The sequence below is a fragment of the Dermacentor andersoni genome, chromosome 11 (genome assembly GCF_023375885.2).
Source record: "Dermacentor andersoni chromosome 11, qqDerAnde1_hic_scaffold, whole genome shotgun sequence".
In the NCBI taxonomy this organism is placed as follows: Eukaryota; Metazoa; Arthropoda; class Arachnida; order Ixodida; family Ixodidae; genus Dermacentor; species Dermacentor andersoni.
Window position 1 is genome coordinate 74,243,809 of NC_092824.1, and position 18,877 is coordinate 74,262,685.

The 18,877-nt window shown below is 45.0% G+C and overlaps 1 long non-coding RNA gene across 1 annotated transcript; it reads right to left on the reverse strand.

The window, feature by feature from the left end:
* Nucleotides 1–11,326: 11,326 nt before the first annotated feature.
* On the reverse strand, nucleotides 11,327–18,361 carry LOC126517978 (uncharacterized). The gene is made up of 3 exons (XR_011891101.1): nucleotides 18,256–18,361; nucleotides 15,373–15,447; nucleotides 11,327–12,124 (listed from the first exon to the last, which is right to left on the reverse strand). It is a non-coding gene; the product is annotated as an uncharacterized lncRNA (long non-coding RNA).
* Nucleotides 18,362–18,877: the final 516 nt, after the last annotated feature.

Below are 18,877 nucleotides of genomic sequence, written 5' to 3' on the forward strand. Positions count from 1 at the left end.
CACACACACACACACACACACACACACACACACACACACACACACACACACACACACACACACACACACACACACACACACACACACACCACACACACACACACACACACACACACACACACACACACACACACACACACACACACGAACTGTTTCTGTGGGCACTGTCACGCAGTCTGCGGAGGCGTTCGTAGTGTTACCCAGTGTCATTGTACAATCCTACGTCTCACAGTGTCAAGTCGGTTGAGACTTCCCAAGCAAGTATATTTAACAGTAACCCTTGCAAGCAGGAGAGCAGAGATATCAAGCGAAATCTACGCAACTATGGGTAAAACCAGTATAGGTCATAGTGAGACCATAAAAATGTTTCAGTAATATTCAAACGATAGTTATTGTTCAAAACCATTGCAAGAAAACTTTAATTTGTCGTCACAAGACACTGTTTGTGATATATGCCCAATACAAGTTGGGAAACAACTCCTAAATTGTCTTTTTTTTTTGCGACGTTAAGATGCTTGGTGATCGATATATAAATGAAAGGGCGAAAGCTTACATTCTGAGGGCGGTAAGCCCTGTGGTCATGCTTGGCGACAAGTACAGGCTCAGCATGCGAATCAATAAGTTTGTATTTGGTTAATTATTAACTGACTTGAGGCCGCAGCTTGTAACGTTCTACTTGCGTGAGTGCTCTAGAAGTCCTGACTTCAGCTTTCTTTGTTTCGGCAAAGAACAGGTCGCAGCGCGAAACGGCGATAAAAGCCTTTCCGCAACAAGATAATAAAGTTATCAAGGGCGGCAAATATCATTTATAATTCATATGTGTGGTCTTGTGGTCGACGTCCTTGCAGTCATCGTGTTTCATCGTTATGGAACCAGTCAGTGCGACAACATGAATGGGAGGTAGGTCGCGAGCTGGCGGCCTGTGAGCCTGCCAGGAAAGAAATTATTTCTTGCCGTATGAAACTCTTCCCTGCCGGCAACCTGCCAAAAAATAAGCTGGTTATCTTCTCGTGGGCATCGCAAACGTACCCTGTGTTTCACTGTTCATGGCAAAGGTCGTTAGGAGCCCATTTGCGCAGGATACAGTGCGTCATAAAGCGAGAGACACCTTATAATATGGAGTAGGTTTCGGGTTCATAATTCACCAAGCCAATTGGTTTACTGAATGCGTGGCCAAATCATGCGACCAACTAGTCAAGCCTAGCATCGTGCATGCCATTGCCGTGCACAAAATTTCGTCTGCAAAAGATGAAATCTCTAATATAACTCGAAGTTATTGAGTCACACTTTCCACACGTTAAGTACTGCGATAATCGTACTTTGCTCTGACGTGTGTGCACTGTCAAGCTCTTGGTTACATAGATCATTACTTGTACTAGTGTCCAGATTTTGATACATCACGTAAAGTTTTCCGAAATGGGCTCAAGCTTACATACAATGGTTTTGCGCACAAGCGCAAGTGATACTTTTTCCCGCTAGGTGACACTGGATATTTATGCGAAGCAGGTGTTTTGGTTCTTCCCGAATTCCGTCGCAATACATAAGTAATGTGTGAATAATGAGCCGTGTAAGAGGGTTAGTTGGGTGCATGGCAAGGAACATGTTGCGCACTGGATGAGCGTCGTTGTCGTCGTCATCGTTAATATTCCGCGCGTGTGTCTCGATGCAATTCTGGCTGTACCTCGATGATAAGTAGTGCTCAGGCGAAACAATCACCTAGAGTTCTAGCAAGACTAGATATGCTGCTGCCTCAATACGGGGCTTGGAGATGCGCCTGCAACTAGCAAGGCTCCTACGCCTTCTTCTCCAACAATACCATATCCTCGTCATTCTGCACATATCTAGCAACACGCTGGACTTGCACGTTGTTAGTGTCACAATGCAAAACAGCACACTTCTCAGTGTATCATGAGCAAGTTCTCAGTATAGGTATCCGCATGGGACAACTATTTATCTTCGCTTGCACAGGCTTCCTGGTACTGCAAATCCCCGCCCAACACTGGTATTCGTTTCCCACAGCGAAAACTTGATACGCTAGAATCACGCGAAGGTGGACGATAAAGGGAACGTCCGTGTCGCGGTCAATCACTAGCTTTCTCTTCTTCCGTCCTCTTCGCTGCTTCCTCAGCTATCGGATTCCCTACACTTGAGGCGTCCACACAAATAATCTTGCCTCGTCGGCGTAGTGTTTACCGATCGTATGGTCCTCGTGTACTGGTAGGACTTCTAGGCTCTTGATTTTTGTCGTGTATGTTTTTCTCAAGGTATCTTAACCTAATAAACACTTTTTCTCTCGTTCATCTCGCCAAAAAGGAATCGATTTACTCCATCGAAGTGATAGCTGCGATCGCGGCACTCAAAGCGGAAATGCCACATTCATAGAATCACTGCTGCTCTGACAACTGGCGAACCAGCTGAGGTTTTGTTACATTTCCCCGACGAGGACAAGAATCCATAACTTAGAGATAATAAACCCTGAACTACAACTATTTTAAGCTCGCCGCTCTTGACCAAGCAGCGTCGGCACCTTAGAGCGAGATGACGGATCTCAGGCTATTTTATATAGTTACGGTCGTTTTGGCACTGAGGATTTGCTAGTATCTCGCTGGTTTTAGTCGTTGGTTTTCCTTTTTGTTTCTAACCAATAAACACTCACCTAAACCTATGCAGGGGCTGGTGATGTTCTATATGTAATGGCAAGTTAGTGTGCGAGGACTTAAGCAACGATTTCCCGCCCGCCTTTCGTTCTTGCCCATTTTATGACTTGCCACAACTCCCATCACGGTAAGAGTTGCCGCTCTAGTATCGTGGTAGCGTAATTTGCATGGTACAGCTCAACTATATATTCCGTTTTAGTGTTCAAATAAGCGAACCTCACTGTCTGTGCTAGCATATTTGAGTGAATTTTCACGGATTGCGAGAATACGCGGCACAATGCGGCAGTGCGAATTTTCTCTCAGGTCTGAGAAAATTCGTAATAGCGTATAGCGCGATAAAAATTATGCTAATCGAATGCCCACGCCGTTTTCGCTGTGACGCGCAGCCTCGCTGAAGCTATAAATGCTTAAGTGCTATAAGTCCGCTCGTCTTTCGCACTGAGTTTTGCAGCATTGCTATTGCGGGCTTGCCCGGCAAAAGGGCCACACGCGCAGTGCCCAATCAGCAGATCTACGTTGAACACGCTTCGCCGCATTACACTACTTTCAGGATCGGCCCAGTTTTCATTACACCACGTCCGTGATTGGCTAAATTTATGCCGTGTCTGCAGGATCGGCCCACTTTAGTTGGCGAAAAACCGATCAAGACATCCCAAGTACTCGGGGCAAAAAAATAGAAAGCCTCGATTTATTAAATGAATTATGCGCTTCGGGGCATATATTTCCGGAGTGAGCGTATTTACACTAGCGGACAACTTTCTGTGGCACTGAAGGTAAAGCTATTTAGGCAATACGAATACAAGCAAGAAAGTTCTTGAATATAGTCTCATATTCTCATACGCGTTAGCGTAAGAAAGGAGGAGAAAACATAACAAAGCAAAATAGAGCACTGAGTGGTAAGTTCTGCCTATTTACCTTATTTTCTCTTTCGCTTCGGGCAAACCGACGCACGAAAAAGCCACACCGATTGCCCCCCCCCCCCCCCCCTCCATGCCCAGTATCTGTTCCAACAAACGAAAGCGCCGTCAAACTCTGCCGGAATGCATATCACGGTAAAACATGGACAAAAACTCCACACCTTAGCTTTCCTTTTATTGCTAGAGAAAGTTGTCCCCAAGTATACGTACGTTTCTATTTTCTTTTTTTTTAACGGTACTAGTGTTGCAGCCGGCGTGCTTGGCCGGCTGGTTATCTTGCCTGGCATCTCCTTTCTACAATATGAATCCGAGTGTTTCACCAAACATCCTTCAATACGGTGTTGCTGCCTATATATGAGGAATTTCCCGGAACAACATATATTGCCTTCCTTGCAATGTCTGGAATACGCCAAGGTTAAAGAATGCTCCCTAAAGAAAGGCCAGGATTCCGAAACTTGTCGCAGTCGCACAGTTCTTGCCTAAGCTGAACCTAAAGCGGACAAGTTTACAATGCACGTGAGACATCGACATCTGGGCCGCTATTGACAAAAAACATACTTATGCTTTAACTGGTTGTAAGCGAAGTGTTAAGGACACTTGCGAAAAAAAAACCACCACTTACGAGAGAACAACTTTATTATATCAGCCCTAGGTTCGTGCAACCTAGGCTCAAGGTATCGTGACAACTGTTTTGCCACGAACTTTACCTTCGTATGCATGTACATTTTTGAGTAATCGCGCTTCTTCCATCACGTCATCCAGCGTCCTTTTTTTAATTTTTACACGTTCGTCACCACGTTCGTCAAGTTCAGGTAGACCGCATAGAAATGTGTAGAGATTCTTAGAACGTCTTCACCTGATCCACAATAGCTTAGTATATTCATGCCCAAAGAAAAGGCAGTACAGAAGCGTAGAACCTTTTTGTTGATGTACGGCGGCTAGACGATTTACAAACACTGCACACTTCTCCATGGATGGTTTAACATCCATGACAGTTTACGTAAAACCCTCGTGTGACGTCTGCATAGCAACAGAATTTTCAGCATCCAAGGTTCTTCGCTATAGTGTTGGAGATTTTTCTGATGTGGCGGCCCACATTCAGTTTTTTTTTATATTAAGCGTTGTATGCAAGAGAGTTTGACATCGTTGCTGGTTTCGGTGATACCATCATGCTTAACAAAACAGTAATTGACACAGTTAAACTGGAATAACATAACTACATTTTTTAAAAAACCTATATCAATCTTCGCCAGGGCGGCCGCATATTGATGGGGGCCAAATGTGAACACACCCGTGTACTTAGATTTAAGTGCACGGTAAAGAACCTCAGGTGGTAAAAATTTCCGGAGTCCTCCATTACGGCGTGCCTCATAATCAGAAAGTGGTTTTGGCACGTAAAACCCCATAATTTAATTTTTTTATGTCAATCTTCGTCCGAGGTTAAGGTAAACTCAACATCTATAACCCACTATAATTGCGGAATTGCTTAAGTGGGTGTGCTATTTTGTGTATCTCTGTTTTTACTATTGCTCGCAAGTGGAACGCAAACTGCTAGGGAAGCTTCATTATTCGTCATAGCATTCAATATTGAGGTTACATAGCAGTTCATGCATGTTGTCAGTTGATGTGCTGAAACGTTCAGGAAGAGTATGTAGAAAAGATTATAAGGCAGGGTGTTTAGCCCGGGTAGATTCGGCTTGGTACGATGTACTACGCTAAGAACTCGACAGAAATGAAGATGATAGAACGAGATACGACATAAAACCATCAGACACGAAATATGAAATTTAGCACATAATGCGACGCTGCCTGTACGCAGCAGTTAAAGCTTGTCTTCAAGGTCCGCATGACCCAAACTACTTATTGTACATCATATACCTCAAGGAGTAGCTTCCGATGTGTGTTATTCGCTTGTTTTCACATCTTCCGGCGAAAGATGACACGTGAGCTTTATAGGCATAATGTGTGGGTGTCTCGGAACACAGCTTCGGTGCTTTCTTCGACGCGTTCACAGCGTGGTGTGCTACAGACGTGCGCAGTGTTGCTAAACAGTCACTCCCATGTCACTTATGTTGGAATCATGCCGTCGAGAATCAGACGTGCTTGCACGGGACGTGATGGCACTACGCAACAGCGATCCTCGTTTACCCGCTGGTGTCCACGGGTGCAATATAGCCCGGCAGGAGACGCGGGAGATCTAATTCATTCGCGGCAAGGTCGGATTATAGTACACGTATATACGCCTTTCTCTCAATGTAGTCGAGCTACACGGGAGGTAATAATGGAGTAGGTAACCGGATCGTGTATTAAATGTCCGGAAAGGAGATCATCTTGATTCTTTGTTAAAACTGGGTGGGTACTTCGCGACCGGAGATTATATACGCAAGGGAAATAGGCCATCGGTTTGCAGATTACATGCACCGAATCAAAGATACAGAATGGGCAACGGCCGCGTCCTGGGCATTCTGTTCGGCGCTCCGGCACTCCTTAAGTTCTGTCGGAATTACAGCTTAGGGCACATTAATCTAGGTACTCTTCGCTGCGACTGTCTTTGCACGGACTGAGCGGGAGAAATACATTGAATATCGGGGTCTCCTACATCTAATCCATTTCTTGATTTCGTTTCATTATGACGCGCCAACACATACATGCGCATAGAAACGTTCTCTAAAATAAGTAAATGACGCAAATTACATGACAAGTTGCTCCGGCGCAAGTCACGAATGGCAGCTGACAGTTATGTATATATATATATATATATATATATATATATATATATATATATATATATATATATATATATATATATATATATATATATATATATATATATATATATATATAACCATTCTATTTTACTCGTACTGTTCTACAGACTTCCAGAGTGGAAAATAATGAAACAGCTTGAAAATACACCAATGACCGCGCGACCCGCCATGAATCGGAATATTGCGTATATGTAACGCTAAGAGGACAAAGACTGTGGTTTAGAGCTCAAATGGTTACGTGCAGTTGATATTCAATATGTAATTAGGAAGAGGCTGGTAGTGTGGGTTTGGCACGTCATGTACTGCAGAGTAGATAGGTTGTCTTGTGTTGTTCCCTTCAGTTAGAACGCACACATTTGTGCTCGGGACTTAATTTTGCCGTCTCTGACCATTTATAGCAAAAAATACACCACGAACATCAGGCCTAGAGTAAATTGAACACTGGGCTTGACTAAAGTGCCTTCATTTTACGTCTTGAGTGAAATGTACAGCTACAGACCACAACTTTGGTGAAGGCAGTACTTCGATGGTACATTAGGCGTGTATGAGAATTGTATGGAAAGGCCGAAAACTGTTTGGGATGGCGAAAATGTTGTGAAGGCGTGGAAATTCACCAAGAACTGAAGCAAGGATGTCCTCTTTTTCCATAGTTGTTCCCGCTTTATTCTATGGGCGCAGAAAGACGACGGGAAAACAGTGAATTAGAGTTTGATTTATCCAACATTCGTAATGGGCAAATGGTGCAACAGAAGGTCCCCGCATTGGTGCATGCGGCAACCATAATGCTACCAGCGGACAATGCAGGAGATTGACAGACGCTTGCGAATATATGTGGGAAGTAGCGACATATCTAGGCATTAGGTTAGCTTAGAGAGATCGGCAATTATAATTTTTAATGATGATACGAGTAATTACGTGGTAACAACAGCAAGTGCTACTCATAGTCAAGCAATATAAACACTTCAGTGCCAAAATACTTCAGCGAAATAAATACCTAAGGAAATGCTTAACCACCCACCAAGATAATCTGCAAATAGAGACGAAGCGGAAAGCAGTAATAATGAAACGTAGAGTACTTTTGGACCACAATAAATATGGGTGGTGCGTGAAGTCTGGAAAGGAGTAATGGCGCCGGCGCTACCGTTCGCAAATGCAATTCTGTGCTTAAAATTGGATGACTTATCCTGGTTCGAAGTTAACCAAAGTTCAGTAGGCTGGTTGGCTTTGGGAACCCACGGTGATATCACAAATGACGCAGTGCAGGGTGAAATGGGTACGGCCTCTTCTGATGTCCGAGAACCACAGAGTAAATTTAGTTCTGAGGAAAGACTTACAGGAACGTGGATCAAAATAAATGCGCGGCTATAGCGCACAATTATCTCTACCCGACAAACCTGCACACGGAGTGGATGAAGAGGTACAGTGAGTTGAAAGCCACGCACGGGGTAACTGAAAGTGCAAACGGACAAGCACGAGTCATCAAAAAGGAAGTGAGAGAAACAGAGATAGCCAATTGGATGCAATCAATAGAAGAAAGAAGACCATGGAGATTTACAAGAATAGGATGAAAGAAACCAGAAGGCAAACACAATGGGCAGTGCCTTGCTAGTTGAGCTTAGAACTAGTTGCCTAAGGGCAAAAGCACACCGGAGAAAATATTCGCAACAAGATGAGGCATGTGTTTGCTGCAGGAAAAATCCGGAGACCTCTCAGTAAATCTTAATGGAATGCGAAGGGATTCGCCCAGTGAGAGCCGAAGCGTATGAATTTAAAGTGGTCGGAAGCATCAACCGGTCAGCAGTTGAGGTTACCAAGAGACGTTTAGGGTATTGGCGGAAAAAAATCTGGGACGACATCGATACGGCCGGAGTCGTTACAGGCGTAGGTAATGATACAAGGCAGATAAAGATGTTCTGAGGAAGGGAAAAAAGCGATTTACAAGACGTATGCAAGAGTGCTAGAATAAAAAGCGTGTAAAGCATACCTGATTAACTCAAGCAGGCTAGATGACTGCTTGTCACTGCGCCCTTTCAGAGGGATACCAATAAATCATCATTATCATCACACGGAGTGTTTCGGCAGCAATCGAAAATTGTAATTCAAGAAATTTATTCAATTTTTGTGTAGAAAAATAGCATGGCTAAGTATAGGATAAATAGATATTTATTTTCGCTGCAAATTGCGATGTCTCCCTACAATGTGCACGATTAGTCACTCTACCATGCTGACTTGCTTTCCGTTGAGTCTCCAGATTCTTGGCATGAATTTGAATAACTTTCAAACGTTTTCTGACAGTCGGTCATAATTCGCGCGTTTAGAGCAACCGGAATGGGTGTCAAGAAAACGAAACTCAATCAGCGATGGCAGCGAATAAGCTTATTTGACGAGATTAGGCAATTTGGATGTATAGTGAATGTAATCAGTTAACGCAAGGCAGGGGTAATTAGAGACCGCTGGGAGAGAGGCCTTCGTTCTACAATGTATACAGTAATGATGATGTTCTTTTTGATGATGATGATAACATAAGCCGCTCGTAGTTATTGAAAAAAAGGATTGCGATATTGCGCACTCTTTTTGTATCAAGATTTCTTTTATAGATTTTGTCTTTGCGAGAGGCATGGTTGCTTATATAATGAAACACAGCGATCTGAAACACATTATTTAACACAAGGTTTTTGCGATATAGGAGAAAGTTGGAAAAATGGGTAGCCAAACACATTATGATGACAGAGGCGCTGTATAAATGTTATTTCTCACGTACACTTCGCGATGCGAGAGAACGTAAAAAAAAAAAAAAACATTTCTATCTGAGCCCATAAATAGGTCTTAAATATGAACGTTAGATCTCGCCGAGCGTTCACCGGGATCAGCTCCCGCTACAGAACAGAAGATAGACCAAAGCCAGCAAGACGACGCATGACGGCAGCAAAGCTGACGCCGGGGAAGGTACCAGCGTGTGCCTCTGCATCATCAGCTGTTCGCGGTCCCAATTGAATGCAGGCGGATTCTGGTACGCTGACGAGGGCCGATAGCCGGGTTGGTTGTAAACGCCGGAGGGCGAGTTGACGCCGAATGGGCTGTGACAGCCGCGGATTCTCGGACACTGGCGGCTGCTGCTTCGCGTGCAGCACGAAGTTGTCGGGTGGACGCTGGTGGGCAGGTGGGCCCCCGACTGCGATATGTGACAGCAGCGCTCGTGGTCCCAGCAGTAGTGGCCTCCACCTCCACCACAGCCTCCCGTAGTTCCGCCTGTGTAGCCGAAGGTGAAGGTCGAATTTTAGTTATAATAATTTCTGCTCATCAAACTTGAGAGGCGGTCCCAGTATACATTAGCGTGGAAGCCTGGGCTTGTTGGGGATTCATTGGAAAAAGGACACCAGCACAAAAAGACTGGCTTACAACAGCGCTGTGTGCAAATCGTTCTCTCGTGTCTTTGTCTTTTTTTTGTGCTGTCTCCTTTTTCCCAGTATGCAATCAGCAACAACATGACAAGCTCGCGGATGTGCCACTCACGAACAGCCGTCTTCGGGGTGGTGGTCTCATTATCACTCTCATGACTAAAGTGGGCGAGCACCTGAACTACTGGAAAGGAGAAGAGCTGGGGATGGAATCGAAAGGCTTGATGGTTAACTGTGCTGTTTGATATCGTGGACGTGGGTAAGAGGAATGAAACAAAGAGAAACACAGCAGTTAGCTCTTAGCGAGGATACGTTTTGTATATAAGGGCTGAAAACATCGAGAAACATTCTTCTTGAACTTGCTCGGTATATATAGAACTGCTTCCCGAGTAAACAAATTTTTTTACTGTACTTTTATTTCTCAATGCAAGCGCAAATGGAGACGTGTGTCCTCTATGACCAACTTGGCCTTTCATAATCAGGAGTCACTACAGAAGCCGTTGGTGAGCGCTTGCTGCATTGAAATGCTAAGCTTTATATCGAGGGCTTACGTTTTCCCCCTCAAAGTCAGACAAGGTAATTAATTTAATCCGTTCATACTGGTGTATGACCCACCTAAGACGGATCTGAGATAGGGTTCCACGAACCACTTGAACCTATCCCGCTGTTTCTTCTGATGACCTTGATTATGAGTACACAAGCGATATTAAATTGTTGGCTGATCTCTACGTGCAAAATATAGCCTATATATATAAATATAACTTTTTCTTCCGGCCCCATCTAGAATAAGCGGCATAGCTTCCTTCCTGCATCCACTTCACATGCTTCCGTTTACTTCGGGGTTCCTTATTTACCTCTTCTTGCCTCACAAGTATTCTTCAGCGCTGTAAGTTAACTGCTTGCATTCCTTTCCTTGCTTGACTCATTCGCTTTCATTACAGCACAACTTGTTATAGGCCGGGTAATATTCCACGCAGTTTGCAAATTAATGGGGAATTCAATGCGTCATGGTCCGCACGTGCATCTTGTCTCCATCGACACCCGTACCCTGTCCGTGTGTGAATGGGGGAACCATATTCCAGCCTTAGTGCCCACTGCTTCCTGGTGTAGCAATGGGACAGCCCTTAGCCCTCTTTAAGTACCTATTACTTCCCTCACCACTGCAATGGAACAATTGTGCGGTTTGACAGGTTGACCTCCATACAATGAAATCTCCACCCAGTAACGCATCTCATTCACAGGCGGGCAGTTAGGCATCGTCGACACCTGCTCACTTGTCCGTGATGCACCAAGCGACGTGCCTTCACACCAGCGCGAACGCTGAAGCTGTTGCAATAAATCAAATCGTGGGGTTTTACGTGCCAAAACCACGATCTCATTATCAGGCATGGCGTAATGGCGGACTGCGGATTAACTACGACCACCTGGGTCTTTCTGTAACGTGCACCCACTGCACGGTCTGCGGGCGTCTTTTGCATTTCGCCTCCATAGAAATGCATCCGCCGCGGCCGCGATTTGTTCCCACCACCTCGTGTTTTTCAGCCTCATGCCGTAGCCATTAAGCTACCAAGGCGGGTACTGCAGCTGTGTCCGGTGTCGTTGCGTAATTCATTAGAACAGCACGTGCTCGCAAGTGTGCGACTGCTCAGCAGCGGGAGGTTTTAAAATTGACTAACTACAGCACCTACTCAGCCAAGCCTAACCTTTCAGAATAGAACGAATAATACGCGTCAGGCACTGTCGCGCTTGCCATAGCAAAAAAAAAAAGGTTACTTGTGTTCCACTCGACAGAATATCCAAAATTCGCAGTACAGCGGTAACACATTAAGCAGGCACTGCAGACACAAACGTTCTCGGAATACATGAACCATTATAACTTAAGGTCCCCTCCTTATTCTTCAGCCTGAAATTTCAAGTCTAGTGCGTTCCTCCGGCAATTATCGTTTGATCTAGAGTATAACTTCAGAATTTTTAGAGCCCTATGTGGCACACATGTCCGGAAGTGTCGTCAAACATCAGATTGAGACCCCACAGAAATTTTTGTTCCTGGAGAGGCGGACAGATTGTGTGTAAACATTTTACGTAAATTCTACTTGAATCACCAGGAAGCTTGGATATTTGACCTTGCTTCCACGCTGCTGAAGGCGCCTGCTAAGAGTACGCACCGGAGACCGCAGTTCCTTGGTGGCGCCTCGTTCCGACGGGTACTATGAGCACTTTAGAAGTTCCGCCTGGTCTTGGTTCTACACCCACACGCACGCACGTCCGGTAATTGGGCTCGCAGCGGTAACCTTCGCGGCAGCAGCCGGTGGGACCGCGGCAGCAGTCGTCCATGTCTGACGCCGACGGTACGGGCCGTGAACGGTCGGGGTTCCATCCGTATCCTGCAGTGCGAAAATGGCGAACAGTCCGCAAGTTGTTGTCATAAGCACATTCGCACCGCGTTTACGCTTTACAGAACTTGAAAACTGAAAAAGAAGGAAAAGGTAGAATGAGAGCCACGAAAGTGCCCGCCTCGATTCTGGGTGAGGGGAAATGTGGACTATAGTAGTAGGGATGCAGTTTTAATACACGCGAGCAAAGAAGCATTTATGTTCTTCTTTAGCGTTTTCAGTGCGCTGAGACGACCAGCTTCAGTTTTACTGCGATGCTGTTTAGGACTAGTTTGCCATGAAATTTTCATGTGCGCGAGCAAAAACTCGACGAAGTCTCATTGTCGTCGTTCCAAGCCCATGCGTGCCTAGATTCCTTCCGCTCTCCTATAGGGTGTAGGGTATGTCGCGCACGTCTACTTTGCGCCGGTGAACGGTCCCTTCGAAATGTCACGTGTGCCTCTTGTCTGCCGGCTCGTCGGGGCAGCAGCACTCCAATCACGTGCGTGGCTACATTCCTCCGGCTCCCCTAGTTGAGGGTAGTCGTCCACGCTGGAGCACATTAATAAAATCAGTAGATGCCGAGCAGCGCGTTTTACTTAGTGTGAGCCATTGGTCGTTCATAGATATGACTCTGCTTAAGAACGTGTCGAACATTGCACCCCAACCGATCAGTGTGTACCACTGCGACCACAAGGCCATCGACCCCTCCATTACGACTAAAAAATAATGACCATCCGATCAAGACAAATAACCATCGACCTAGACAATAAATGTGGGTGGTTACATTTCGTCACAATGACCACTTATCAAGAGAATAAATGAGAGAAATAAGTTAACTAGACAACCGCGATAATTATCATCTTTGTGTCCCCCTCGCCACATAACTTATTTGCACAGGTGGTCTTCGTGTGCCTCCTATTGCCTAATTTTTAGAACACCATAAAACCTAATTTTGAACATCCGGCCGGTATATTGCCCTGTTGCCATAAAGAGGATGTTGTTAGTCAGCGCTGGTGTTGTCTGCTTTCTCTCAGTCCTCGTCTTGTCGCGTTGTTTCCATTTTCGAGAACATAAAGACGAACTGCGCTAAACGAAGTGTTTGCACTTTGGACTTTAGTGCACAATGGGCTATATCCGAAGCTCAAAGAGGAGATAGGACGCCAAACTAGGATACAGGCTCAAGTGAGCAAGTCGTTTACTGCGCTGAAACCATGAGGCAAAATCGCTTGTGTGCCGCGTGAATGAACAGAAATAGGAACAGCACACCAATGCTTTGAAATACTTTGCCATGTGATTTTCACCTGGCGTGCGTGATACACAGTAGCTCGCGCTGTTTCAGTAAATATGATGTCTGTGTGTTTCGGAAAAAAAGATTTCTTTCTTTTTTTTAATGCCTCTACATGGCAGGTCTAGACCTGTTGACAGTTCTTTTTAGCTACCTTCGGTCTTCGAATGTTCTTTCAAACCACGAGGTAGTTTTTTCCCCTAAACAGCCTCAGATACGTGCAGTATTTCATGACTTGAAACTTGTTATACAAATGGTGGACTCCTCGCAAAAGCTACGAGGCAGCACATTCTGGCTTCTGACGTACATTTATACTAGATGAGTCTGTTTTGAGCAAATGGTAAAGCACGCTAGAAATTATTCTTAGCCACTCGCCGTCCCTGACGAAGCAAAGGTGGCCTATTGCTGATTTCATTACGACTGCATTTCCATTTTTAGTTGCTGCACCCAACCGGGCTTTTCTGAAGCTTCAAGTCGTTTCAGTTTATTTCTTTTTTTCGAAGTGTATATACATACTGTGCAAAATATTCTTGGGCAAATAGCGGCACATGGTGTCGGCCCGTGTTCCCCCACATTTTGTGCACAATAACATTGAAGATCATGTAAGCTTAACACATGAATTAAACTACTTAAGGCATTACTGTTGCCACAGAAAGACAACATAGAGCCATTATTAGAAGAGACTTGATTTGGAAACGCAGTTTGAAGTTTCAACTATCCTCTCAATGAAACCAGTCAATTTTCGTGCCTAGAACATAATTTGATGGGGTCTTTATTCGACAATTCTTTAGCCTTACTTGATATACTGACAATCTAAAGGGTCAGGGCCGCCTATGTCATTGTCTAAAAATCAAGTGCTGTTTGTTTTCCCCTGGCAATTGCGTCAGCGACTATTTTCCAGCGTCTATTAGGAGTAAACAATCTCTACCTTCTATGAAGCTATATTAGACGCTTGGCCTAATGCTGCGGTCATCAGGCAACTACGGACGTCATGGTTTTTTCCTACTAGGGCAGCCTAATAAAATTTGCTGTGCTCATTCGTTCTGCTGAATTTAATTTCAGTTTACTTCAATTTATCCCTCATCAACAACAAGGCAAGAAGAAAGGTCAGGCCAAAAAGGCTGCAGGTTGAAGTTTGAGAGAAACCTGTTCATCTATAGTGGGGTCTAGAAAGCCACGTCTGTGGCTCTTTCTTAGCTCCTATAATCGCTTCCGTTGAACGCAGCCAGATAAAGTATGGACTCCGATATCATTTCCTGTTTATCAAAAGGAACCCTCCTAAGGCGTCGATTTGAAGGCTACGTATAAGGCTGTGAGTGGTCTTGTAGGGCCATCAATGGAAGACCACCTTGCCGTCGTCAGCCTTTGCGCTCATCTTATGAAGAAAAACAAAACTTAGCGCGTAGCCTCAACGGGCCATGTAACCTACGGCCCTGCGGTAACCTCAGCTGGCAAGCTCAACTATGGCCCCGCAACAATGAGCAGTTCTGAGAATACGGCGCACACCATTCAGCTGTCCCTCTACATTGCATTTGGGGGCTTTTTTGTACATCGTGCGTACTTGTCATTCTGAGATTGGGAGTTTCTGTGCGCGCATTTTCCTAGGACACAATAAGCAGAACTACAATGAATTAGGACAACATTTTCGGCAGCGTGATCAAGTTGTTTTTGAAAAGGTAGGTTTGAAATTTAAAGAACAAGGAAACTATTTAAGATGGCAGAATTCAGTGGGAGGACCTGCTGCCGTTGTAGCACCTCAGTTCACAGTCGCAGGAACTTATGAATTTTGCTAAAGCGACAGCTGCGTGAGGTAATAAGAAGGAACAATTACTATTGCCAATGTTACAACATACTCGAAATAACATATCGTTTATGTTTCCTATAAGTACAAAAAGTTTATGCATCACTCAAAATATATATATTATAACAATCTTTATCCTGTAATAGTCAAACATATCACACCGGTACTGACCTTGTGCTGCTGCAACGAGGGCAAGGAAGACGGAAGCTGTGGAGACTTTTCTCATTGTTACCGTTTGGGGAGTGCCTAAAAACGAAAAAGAAGAACAACATCCAAATGAGAAACAGGTTATGAACGATCCTTTCCTGGGTCAGTTGACTGAAGTTCAAAAAGGGCACCTCTCACGCAGGTTTAGCGATGTTGAGAAATATGTCATCGTGAATATCACCCCGTGTATATTACTTCTCCCATGTAATGGGGCGACAACGGACCGCAAGAAACGCACGGCGTCCATCTCTGAGTGGTGTGGGACAGCCACTGACTCACCGCCGCTGAAATGAAGTTTGCTTTTAAGCTCAGTCGTCAAAGAGTGCAGTGAATAGTTTTACGCTAAGTTTAAACCCACATGTAAAATGGATATGGAACCCGAGTGCACAAAACGTGACCGGTTAAAGGCCACATATTCAGTGATTTTCACCGTCTCTCGCATTCAGTTCGAGTTACAGTAGCTAGAATTAAAGCGCGCCAACCAACTAGCAAGCCTGCACAAACGTGGTGAATTCCTCTTCTTAAAGAGATCTAGAAACCGCAGTATGTGCGCAACCGCCTGTCCCCCATTCTGTTTTAATTCTTGCGACAGACGACGTTGCTGAACTGAGCAATGAACTCAAAGGGCCACGTGTTCGTGGAATGAAAAGGTACGGACATACGAGAGCAATTCGCTCCCCGGACCGCCACACTTACACGGCCTATAGAAAGGAAACTATCTGTGCCATTATAACGCTGCAGTAATATGCAGTCTATACAGTGCAGTCCACTGTTAAAGAAAACTCTTTAATGTGCGGCTTTCACTTTGCTAGCGCTCTAGCTGCAAGTGCCGGCTGAATCATTGTCAGTCAACTGCACTGGTTCGCAGAAAGGTGCCAGTGCTATCAAACACTAGTACTCTTTCTAAGCCTGACTATACTAAACTTGCCAGGAAGATAAGTTAGCCATGAGTCGCTTTTAAGAGTCTAGCACAGTGTACGTTGTGAATTTTTTGTTCAGTGTTTACAGTCTTTGGGAATTTCCTCAAAGCGTGCAGATACTATCTAAACTTTCACAGACCATTTAACATTTCCCCCGAATCCCTACATTTATTTGTGCCATTTCTCCAATATTTTTAGGCCGCAAGCGCCACAACCAAGCGCTGTGGTAAGGTGCATCACATCAAGTCCGCACTTTCGTGATATGTACTAAACGGTGGATGTTAGAGTTCTACAAGGTTACCAAAAATATCTAGGTCATTTATTAGAAAGCGCGTTATAATTAGGCAGTACGTCTTTTTTTTATTTATTTCATACTGCAAACCTAGATCAGGTCCAAGCAGGGTGTTTAAACACAACAATAATACAATGCATTATTCAATCAAGTAGGGTGAAGACGCAACAGTAGCACAATGAATCAATCAATTGAAACAAGCAACAACGAGTTGTTGCCTTCCATCAAACTGGAAAGACTTAAAAAAATACATTTCTTAGAGTTCGTCATTGTAAACTTAAACTACTTGCTGTTTCTGGTGTGCTCTAGTCTCTTCCTGTATCAAAGCGTCTGCAACAATTCAGTTGTGCAATGATCGGCCTCCACGACAATGACGTTCTGGGCACAACGGGTGCTGGCATCGATCTGTCATCAAAGGGGAACAAGGCCCGTTCCGATCAAAGCGTATGCGTACCGTACAGAGCGTACGCGCCGTTGACTCCTTGCGATGATATTACGCGTATAGATATGTCTCTGTTTGTCCAACTTTCGGTGTTTGATGCCGGAGTGGTGGCGTGGTCCTCGGTTGGTGAGTCGTTTGATTTGTCTGACGTTTTATTAGTAAAGCACATATCAACCACAAGCCCTCATAGAAGAAATTACGTCACCATGCTCTGGAAATAAATTTGTGGTTAGAACGTTGGGGTCGTCATATGTAGAAGCTAGCAAAGGTCGGTAATATGAAGGTGTATAGGGAACACTGGCATTAGTTCTATACAAATAACGTATCCAAGCTTTTACGTTGGACACACACAGAGGATATCACAGCACTTACAATCTGACTTGTGGGTCGAAGCCATCTTTTCTTGTGCTCTTGATTAGCGCATTCTGATATGGTGTTGGGTTGAAACATTGCAGACGAGTAATTGGTGAGTCTGTTAAATAGCACTAGTGTCTGCCTCGTTCCGTGTTACTGTCGCATACTTTATCCACAAACCTGCCTCCATAGAACCAATAAATTCCCGTAATTTCCCTTAAAGTTTCCGTAGCGATTATTCCGTATCTCTTATTCGTTACACAACATATGCCACGACGTGATATGCGTAACGATTTATGTAGAAACAGTGCAATTTTTACCAAACAAAGTGAATAACAGTCCAACTGTTATGACAGATAAAGGCTTGTGAAGGTTACGGTTTGCCAAGTGTAATCGCGTTTAAACAAGTCGTGTAGAGTGGACGTTTCTGTAGCTTCACCTACTGAGAAAACACCGAATTTAGCCATAGCCTTTTCGTGCAACTTATGACTGAGTTACAGGCTGTGTTACAGCCCACACGGCACAGTGAAGCTCGACAACAAGGTAAAGCGTAAGTCGAGCTTACTCCACTATTGTAAACTTACGCACTAGTCGCCGTGGTGGCATAGGGGTTATGGCGTTCTGCGGCCGAGCACAAGGTCGTGGATTCGACTCCCGCCACTTCGGTTACATTCACGATGGATCGGAAATACGACGAAACGCTAGCTAGCTAAACATGCACTGAGGCGCCTAGTGAAGTACCACATGTGCTGAAAACAATTCCCTAGTCTTATACCTACGGCGTCTCTCATTGCCAAAGTTAGAGCGCCACACCCCATGATCGAATCAATCAAACTTACCCACTGTTGGGCACATGTAGCTTCGTCCACGCCGTCACGACGGCAACTTCGGCTCGCACTCCAAAGCACCGTGCAGCAGCGATTCTTACAGCCGGCTCGCACTGAAAGGCTGGGCAGAAGCAAATATCTGCAACGATTGAACTTCCGCCGCATCCGTTTCTGATGAAGGGCGGCGCACAGATGTTGCGGCTGTTGTGGTCGCGCACAGCGGCGGAGAAGGTGGGCCATGGCCAACAACACAAGCGGAGCATCAAACGCGAAACAACGTATGCAGGGCCCGCCGTTGACGCGTGTCACGCAGTCATTGACACGTGCCAAGTGGCGGATCTCTTCGCCTGCACGCGTGCGCGTGTACTAACGCTGGCAAGGAGAACAATGGCCGAACGGGTATGGGCCAATAGCCACCGCTGTTTTCATTCGGCAGGTGTTGCGCATATGCGTAACACGTAAGACAGGCATTCTCAGATTCATCCGGTGAACAAGAGATTCCTCTATAACCTTTTTTTAAGGAGACAACTCGAGTTCATTAAAGCAAACTTTTCGAACTCTCCCGGACTTTCCCGAGTGTAGCCGGGTGCTACTGCCTTGCCGTATGTGTCAACACCGAACAGCGCTATGCCGC